The sequence below is a fragment of the Chionomys nivalis genome, chromosome 1, assembly GCF_950005125.1.
Source record: "Chionomys nivalis chromosome 1, mChiNiv1.1, whole genome shotgun sequence".
Lineage (NCBI taxonomy): Eukaryota > Metazoa > Chordata > Mammalia > Rodentia > Cricetidae > Chionomys > Chionomys nivalis.
In genome coordinates, this window is record NC_080086.1 from 178,730,389 (window position 1) to 178,740,354 (window position 9,966).

A 9,966-nucleotide genomic window follows, 5' to 3' on the forward strand; every position below is an offset into this window, starting at 1 on the left:
CAGCCTTGGCGCACAGGTGTTCATGAGACAAAATTGAATCTCTTGTTCAGAAGTGGGTCTCGTAGTGAGAATACAGCCCATTATCCATCAGAAGATTTTCCAAAGCTGAAAATTTTCAGTTGGAAGGTGTTCAGTCCCAAAGAATCCCAGGACAAAGGATTTCTGTGGTGCCTATTAGCATAACAAAGCACATGGTGGTCCAGAGGTTTACTAAGTCCTTGACTGGCACCTCTCAGCACTTATTCCACTCACTACTTTAAACCTCTGCAGCCCAAGAGCTGGGCTTCGCTTCCCCCAGTTTCTCTTTCCTGCGTACCCCTGCCATTTTGGCAACATCTTCGCCGTTTCCAGGCTCTCTTGGCCTCTCTCCCTTTTCCCTTTTCTCCTCTTCTTCTCTCATCCCCAGTTCAGTCTGGACCCTTCCATATGCCTCGGGCTGTACTCTTCTCCCTCATATCTACAATAAAAAACCTTCTCTTCAATCATCTGTTAGAGTGGTCGTGTCCTCATTTCATTCAGAAAGAATCCAGTCTCAAGTCTTTCTGATAAGTGGTATTCAATGAGAATAACTACGTAGAATAAGTACGTTCTATGAACTTACATAGAATCATCACAGATATAATAGCTACAAATATAAGCTGACTTATATTTTATTGTAGTGACTCAGCTACCATAAATAAAGAGTTCTATTTAGAACCCATTCAAGTGAAGCACTAAATAAACCTCTCTTACAATCTCAAATAAACCAAGCAAAATGATTCTCTTAATTTGCCTGGTAGCATCCTTATAAAATCTGGCATGGGAATAAAATTATATAAACTATGCTTCATGTATTTCATCATCAGGAAATTAGTTTGGGGATTAATTGCATATGAAATTTCCACAAGTATTAGTGTCAGCTACGACTTGCAAGAATAGTATGGGATCTAAGAAAAAAAATTTATTTTGCATGGTCTTAGTTCGTACTCATTAATTTCAGTTGTTCCTTTTTATCTGACAGGGGAATTTTTTCCATAGCATATTTGAACCCTCTATGATCCAGAGCCACCAGCTCAAACAAATCCTAATGGACGCAATAGCTGTGATTGAGCCTTAAGTCTGCCTGCTCCATGATACATTTCCTGTACTATTAAATACTTATAGCACTTATTTTAACCATAATCTGATCAGTATCCTCTGTGCTTTTAAGTTTATAGATGCTAATTGGAAGGACAGCAATGATGCTTAGTTTCTGTGATTTCTTTATTGCACCATCATCCCTGGGGGTGAGACAATTTCATGAATTGGGCACGTCTATGGAAATGAAGGGCTTAATACTGTTCCGTGTGGGATGCTCTGCCTCCTTGTGAAGGTAATGTCCAGATGAATTGCTGCAGCTGGAAGTTAAGCTGGAGGATTTTGATCCTGTGCAGCACGGTGGATTAATGGGACTGGACAGAGAATTCAAGACAGAGTTAAATCCAGGTGCCAAACTATCAAACAGATCATTCCATTCATTTAGTCATGCATATATTCTCTCTCTCTCTGTCTCTCTCTCTCTGTCTCTGTCTCTGTCTGTCTGTCTGTCTGTCTGTCTCTCTCTCTCTCTCTCTCTCTCTCTCTCTCTCTCTCTCTCTCTCTCTCACACACACACACACACACTTACCATCCATGTCCAAAATGGGACAGAAGATTATAAACTAGAGAGGAGAGCTACGAAGATATCTTGGTAATCTCCACTTTTTCGTATGGACCTCAAATGTATGACTCATACTTGTGTTAGCTTTGATTAAAGGGGCAAATTTGAAACAGTCATCTTTTGAATGAACTTTTTAACTCTTTGAGATATTAGTACTTTTATATAATTGTCCTCTGACCTCTACACCCATATTGTGATTCTCATGCACCCCCCACAAACGTATCAATGTAAAAACATGTTAAAAAGAGATACAGAGGGGGAAAAGATCCATATGGAGAAAGTAAAAATAATTAATCCTTGTCACCTACCCCTACCACACAATTTGTATGATGGAGAAAGACAAGAGAGTTGCAATGTGACATTTCGGTTGCACCAAGAGTCACCGCTTTCTCCTTCAGGTCTGTAACTATTACTCCATTTTGACATAGCTCCCTTTCACTTAGCACCTAGTCACCCCTGGGTGTTTACACCTAATCAGCTCTCCCAGGTGCCAGGTGCCGAGCCTCGAGAAGACACCCAGACATTTTCCTGAGCTCTACCTCTTCAGCGAGAGGCAATGACCTTCAAGCAAGGCAACCCACAGATCTGATGATGCTGCGGGACTTGTATTCTTCCCACTTTAGGGATGGAAAAGTGGACCTTGGTAGTGAGTGGTTGAGGTGTGGTGGGTTTTGGTACTGGACTTTTTCCCACCTCCTTTAGGGAATTGTTGGCTCTGGGAGTTGTAAGTTCTCTGACCTTACATACGAGTGCTCAGTGCTGTGAGCCCAGAAGGTGCCTGGGTAGTCAGCTCCTGGAGAACAGATTCGCAGGAGCCAGCTGCAGGCACGGTCCTCCTCCTAAGTCTGTATGAGAACAATACTTCAGCAGCATAAGGACTAGCGGTGAGCTGAGTAACATTTCTTCATGTTAATTAAATCAGTAATTAGTTTGTGAACAAATTGACTTAATTAGCTGCAGTTTGTAGGCTTCTGTTTTGCCATCTTGGGATCTAAACATGTAAAAAGTTTCAAAAAATATCACGCATCAGTACATCCCCATCAGTGTTTAAAATCAACCTTGTAAGGTGAGCAGGTCTTCCTGTAGAGCAGGGAATTTGGACTGCTCTTCAGTATCGAGAGGGAGGGGGAGTGGACTAGGGGGAGGAGAAGTGGAGTGGGGATAGGGGGAGGGGAGCGGGGGGAGGGGGCAATATGTGGGAGGAGGGGGAGGGAAATGGGAAACGGGGAGCAGTTGGAAATTTTAATTAAAAAAGAATAAAAAAAGAAAAAAAATTAAAAAAAATCAACCTTGTATTAGACACATAAAAAGAAGCAAAGATTAGGTTGTGAGTCCTGAATGCTAGACTAAAGAAAAGTTGGTGTCTTCCCAGTCATCATCAAGAATCAAATAAGAAACTGTTGATGAGTTACCACCTTTTCTAGAGCCCAGAGTGAGTGGAGGAGTAACTGCAGGATGCGAATAGGTTTGAAAATCCAGTCAGCTGGAATTAAGGATTGCATTGTAAATTAAAAAGGTTGGAATTACCCTTTCTCGGATAATATCATGTGTACAATAAGATCATTCTTTCATGAGCTTGCCTTGATCTGGGACAGGTTAGTGTCCACACAGATTTGAATCTTTTAGTAGAATCCAGTCAAATGTTGTGACGGTGGAACTTTTTTCTGCTATTCTCACAACAACCTCTAGAGGTCAGGATTGAGGCACTGTGCATAGCTAAATTTCTGGTTCACTCCCTAGCTAGCTACAATTTACCATCAGCACTGAGAATTTTGGTTCTCCATATGGTGACATTCATAAGCTGTAAGGATTTTTCCCCATAATTAATTATGCTAACAATATAATATGCGACAACAATTCACTGACATTAGAAATTTATACGAATATAATATATATATGATTATATACTTAATCCATATAAATCCCTTTTAAAATGAAGAAATTATTTAGACTTTGATATATGCAAGAATTTATAAAATAATGTGCCTGAGATTTAAAATACTTCAACTTCAGAATAATAGAGCTATTTTAAGTTTTCTGAATGTTCCTAAAATTTAAGATTGTAATCATCCTCTTAATTCAAAAGCATTTGAATACTTTCCAAATAATACTGAAATCATTTGGAACAAGACGGAATAATTTTCCATTATTATTTCACTTTAGTGGATTATCAGCTGCAGTTCAGAGGATGGCAGGCAGCCAAAAGACCTTCCCACAGTTTCTCTGGAGCACCACAGTCCAGAGTTCAGGGACTGCCGCAGCCATCTCCCAGGAACTCGGCAGAAGGCTCATCCAAAACACACATTTCTGAAACCCAATGAATCCTGTTAGTTGCTTATTTTCTCCTTTGGTTCCCCCTCCTTTTTTAAATTTTTATTTATTTATTTATTACAGATTTCTGTCTCCTCCCCGCCACCGCCTCCCATTTCCTTCCCCCTCCCCCAATCAAGTCCCCCTCCCTCAGCAGCCCGAAGAGCTGTCAGGGTTCCCTGCCCTGTGGGAAGTCCAAGGACCTCCCACCTCCTTCCAGGTCTAGTAAGGTGAGCATCCAAACTGCCTAGGCTCCCACAAAGCCAGTACGTGCAGTAGGATCAAAACCCAGTGCCATTGTTCTTGACTTCTCAGCAGACCTCATTGTCTGCTATGTTCAGTGAGTCCGGTTTTATCCCATGCTTTTTCAGACCCAGGCCAGCTGGCCTTGGTGATTTCCCGATAGATCATCCCCATTGTCTCAGTATGTGGGTGCACCCCTCGCGGTCCTGAGTTCCTTGCTCGTGCTCTCTCTCCTTCTGCTCCTGATTTGGACCTTGGAATTTCAGTCCGGTGCTCCAATGTGGGTCTCTGTCTCTGTCTCCTTTCATCGCCTGATGAAGGTTAATATCTAGGAGGATGACTATATGTTTTTCTTTGGGTTCACCTTCTTATTTAGCTTCTCTAGGATCACGAATTATAGGCTCAATGTCCTCTATTTATGGCTAGAAACCAATTATGAGTGAGTACATCCCATGTTCCTCTTTTTGGGTCTGGCTTACCTCACTTAGGATAGTGTTTTCTATGTCTGTCCATTTGAATGCAAAATTTAAGAAGTCATTGTTTTTTACTGCTGAGTAGTACTCTAATATGTATATATTCCATACTTTCTGCATCCATTCTTCCATTGAAGGGCATCTAGGTTGTTTCCAGGTTCTGGCTATTACAAACAATGCTGCTATGAACATAATTGAGCATATACTTTTGTTGTATGATAGGGCATTTCTTGGGTATATTCCCAAGAGTGGTATTGCTGGGTCCAGGGGTAGGTGGATCCCGAATTTCCTGAGAAACCGCCACACTGCTTTCCAAAGTGGTTGCACAAGTTTGCATTCCCACCAGCAATGGATGAGTGTACCCCTTACTCTGCAACCTCTCCAGCAAAGACTATCATTGGTGTTTTTGATTTTAGCCATTCTGACAGGTGTAAAAATGGTGTCCTCAGAATACAAGAGATAGAAGAAAGAATCTCAGATTCTGAGGACACCATTTTTTGTTTATTTTCAACAATGCTTTTAGATATCTCTGAAAGGTAATTGTTTGGTTGGGAGTGAGACCCTAGCCCCCTGAGACTCCTATATCCAAAGAGTCTGGAACGTTTGGGTCCAGTTGTCACCCCAGCCCCTGGAACCCCTATATTCAAAGAGTCTGGGATGTTTGGGTCCAGTTGTCACCCCAGTCCCCTGGCACAACTATATCCAAAGAGTTTAAAATGTTTGGGTGGAACTTTCCACCCAAACCACCCCAGAGAATGAACACGTGGTCTTTCTGTTCTCCTTCCCCTTTCCCGGCCACCTGGAAGCATTGGCATCCATTAAACCCGGGTTTTTTCTAATTCGGTTTGATTTGGTGTGATTTGGATTATTGCATTGGCAGAGAGGTTTATAGGGCCATAAAAACTTTACAGTAATTAAAACGTTTTTAACATCAATGTGAATTTAAAATACTGTCTTTAGTGACATATCTTGAGCAGCTACCAAATATTATCATTAATAGGCCACCTCCTATTCTTGCGAGTTCCATCCTCAACTCCTTTCTTGACAGGCAAACCCCATTCCACTATCATCCCTCCACAAAATCCCCACAGCAACCCCTGCTGGATTTTCCCAGGGGGCCTTCCATCTATTATATTTGTATTCACTCGGTGTCAAATTTGTGAACTTCTTCCCTGTTCCTAAAATTTACAATTATAACTATGGAGGAGAACGAGTATGCTCAAAACATTTCAAATCCGAAAGACACAAGTACAAATGAATCAGTAAAGGGCCAGCTTTCAACAGCACTGCTGTCACAGGGAGAGGAGTCCTTTCTTCTAGGCAAGTCCTTAAGGGAAGGCCTCTTATTCCTCTGGACTGTGCTGCTCTTCACTCCTGGAGATGCTAAGGTGGCATTTAGTTGACCAGTGAACACTTTTGGAATGAATGAATGTGATACCAGGAAATCACTCCTTAACTGCCGAGGAGATATTCAAACCGTAGTAACTTGAGGACTCCTTGACACTATTTTGCTTCAGAGATTGGTTTGTTTTCTCACAGAAATGTTGCTCTTTTAAGTTAGCAATTTTACAGATACGCTTCACAGAACCAGTGCACCGAGTTGCCCCAGAAACTGCCCTGAGCCTGTTTGCTTGCACTCCCATGTTCCTACTTCTTTCTTTCTTTCTTTCTTTCTTTCTTTCTTTCTTTCTTTCTTTCTTTCTTTCTTTCTTTCTTTCTTTCTTTCTTTCTTTCTTCCTTCCTTCCTTCCTTCCTTCCTTCCTTCCTTCCTTCCTTCCTTCCCCCCTCTCTTTTTTTCTCTCTTTCTTTCTTTCTTTCTGAATAGAATGGGTTAGTTAAATTGAGTTTGTAGAAGCAGAGGATAATGAACAAAGCCATTTTCCAAATAAAATTAGACTCTATGATGCCATTTAAAAATAATAACCTTTACTTCATTTATTCTGGAGTTATCAGAAGATACATTTTGAAGACTACTATTCAATTCTATTTGTGCGCGTAGAGGAGTGATTCTTCTTTAAATGTTACTTGTTGGGGAAAGGATTGTTTGGGTAAGATTAGGACTATTTAAATTGAAGAAATGCATGTACAGATTGCCTCAAGATAGCAATTCTCTAGAAACTTTTCTTTATTCTAAACAGGCAAAAATCCAACCAAACAGACAGTTTCAACAACAAAACAAAAGGAAATTAAAGAAAGGTGGGGAAATCTCTTTATCTTGTCAGTTGGGATGGCTTAGTGCATGTCCACCATTCTTTCCTAGCTATTGGAATTCGTTGCTCAACAGTATAGTGCGATTCCTTTCCCTGTACCTCAGCACCTAGAGGCATGAACCCGCAAACAACATGTGAACCCAATATATTCACTTATTAGAATGTTGGAAAGAATAAAGACAATCTGAGGACAACTGTAGCTAATTTGAGGGCAATCATACCTATTTAAGTCAATTATTCAACTGTGGTTGATAAAGTGCTTCTGAGAGATGAATCCATGAGTATGTACAGAAGGAGTTTTGTCCCTCTGTGAAAATTTCAGTGGAAGGAGGGCGGGGCTCTAGGAAGCTCTTGACAGATGGTTGTAAAGTTCCAGGTTACTCAAGGGGACAGTGATAGAAGGTGTTAAATTAATCTGCATTTGGGAAAAGGAGTCCTTCCTTACAAACTGTTAGCCTGGCTTAGCATGGAAAGCAATGGCGAGTGCTTTAATATAAACATGCACTTTTGCTGCAGGCTGCTTTATCTCCACCCTTTACAGCTAGTGAGCTTCTTTAACTTACAGGCAGCCAACCGACCCAAGTAAGGCAAGGCTGAACAGTAACCAAACTCACCTTCCTGTCTTGTCTCATTTCTATTTTCTAACAGTAAATACTGCCTCCCCATGTTGCTGCCTAGAGTTCTTTGAACTCTTCCTGGGTGGGAGGGCAGCCTGACAGAGAACTCTGAAGCAAAGCTAAGTCAGACCTTTAAACTCAATGTGTTTTCATTTTGTTTTTTGACCAAGGCGGATCCTGAAGCATCTGACAAGGCCTTTTCTCCTCAGAAATATTAAGCAATTGGCTTAGCTAACCATTAAAACATCATGTGGCTTAAAATTCCTTCAAGTTTTAAAAAGATGAACGGCCATAAGTTTTAGGAGTTATGTGTGAAGAGGTTACAAATTAAGCATTTTCTGTCGCCCCAGAAAGAATCTGACTTTGTGTACCAGGGGAAGCTGTACATGGAAGATGGCGTCTTTTGCTTTTACAGAATTATTGCTATTCCAGACTCTGGAGTTTTGGGAGGCACTGTCTTCCTTACTGACTGATATGTGTGCTCTCTGTTCTCTAGTCTGCTGCCTGACACATTGATTCAAGTTAAGTGGACCACAAACTTACTCTCTTATAACGTCTATGTAAATATGTGAGTTATTTATTCTTTCTAACACGAATCTAAGAGAGTATAGATTAATTCTAATTATGCACGTGGAGGATAGGGAAGTCAACAGGTTTAATTTTGACATTTAACAGACTGAAGAAAGTGGGAAGTGGCTAAAAGCAGGGAAGAGAGCCACCCAGAGGCAGAGAGGTGGGGAGGAGGGAGGATTGGGTTTAAAAAGGGGGAAGAGGAAAGAGAAGGAGAAGGAGGGAGAGGGAGAGAGGGAGAGAGCACATTTTGGAGTCTGAGTCTCAAAGAGATCACCACATCTTTTCTTTAACACATTCAAAAAATCTACTTTTCTCAGTTTGTCCAAATGTTAAGAGATTTTATACTTAAGAATTGCTGATTTCTGACAAAGATAGCCAAGAAGTCACTTAGAAGCCCATGTTAATCAGCAAGTAAATAATGTATAGCACAGGAAATTGTTATTACAAAGACAAATCAATGTGTGAGGCCACTTGATGAGTCAAAATTAGAGAGTACTAAAGTTTGGATATATAATGCCCTTCCTAAAGGCTTTGTTTTAAACATGTGGTACAGATATGAGTTCAGAAGTCAGCTGTGGAAATATCTGGCTTCCTAAGTTCCTGAACAATGATTTGGACAGAAACATGGACAGTAACAGAAAATGAGACTGCTCGTTAAAGAGAGAAACACATCCAGGCTGAAAATGGGCCAGAATTTTGGCTCCAGGTTTGTGTTCAAAGCTTGAAGACCACAATGATGGAGCATTATGCTACTGTAGAAATCCTTTCTTTGTCTCTCCCTGTTTCCAGGCTTCTGTGAGGTGAGCAGCTCTGTGCTGGAGTGTGCCTTTTGCTTTCACACAGTCTGAGAAGAATGGAATCAAGTCCCATGGACTGAAACCAAGAATCAAAATCAATCTTACCTCCATTCAAATGAGTTCTGCACTCACTTTGGCAGTTACAGACTAAATTATTCCTCTCAGGGTTTTGTCACAGGGAAGACAGAAGGGTCACTCATCTCTATTCTAGGCTGTTGTTTGTAATTAACAAATCCCTGAGACAGGGATGGAGACACTTGGGAGAATTTTTATTACTGAGCGCTTACATTTAGAATGATCCATCAGTCCCCATAAACTTTCCTGTGCTACTTTATTTTTTCCTTAAAGATGCTGCATTTCCCAAGGTCACAGTTTTCCTGATTCAGTACACACCAATAAGTTTACTTATTTTTACAGTACATCAGAAGTTGTTTGGGTAGATTTAGGAAAGACAATTGTATCAGGAAGCAACTTATGAATCTTTGAAGGGATATTTCTTAAACAGTCTTGGAATATACTCATGTTTATGTTGACTAAGACTGACTTTTGTCTTGGTATAGGAGGTCCTTCTCTATATGTGTTGCTTTCATTGGTTAATGAATCAAGAAACTGCCTTGGCCTTTTGATAAGGCAGAACTTAGGTAGGCAGGGAAAACTAAATGGCATGCTGGGAGAGAGAAGGCAGAGTCAAAGAGCCGCCATGGAGCCACCAGAGTCAGACGTGCTGAATCTTTCCTGGTAAGTCACTGCCATATGGTGATACACAGATTAATAAAAATGGGTTAAATCAAGAAGTGAGAGTTAGCCAATAAGAGGCTAGAACTAATGGACCAAACAGTGTTTTAATTAATACAATTTCTGTGTGGTTATTTCAGGGCTAAGCAAGCCTGGCAGCTGAGATGAGTAAGCAGCCTCTTTCTGCACCTTGTCTCTTACTAGGGTTTATAATTTTGAAGTTTTGACCTGAAGCCATTGTAGGACTTCATGGAGGTAAACTGAGTTTGCTTATAAGACAAATTGCTTAACAGGTGAATGATGTCTTAAATGTTTCTTCAGAATTTTAGG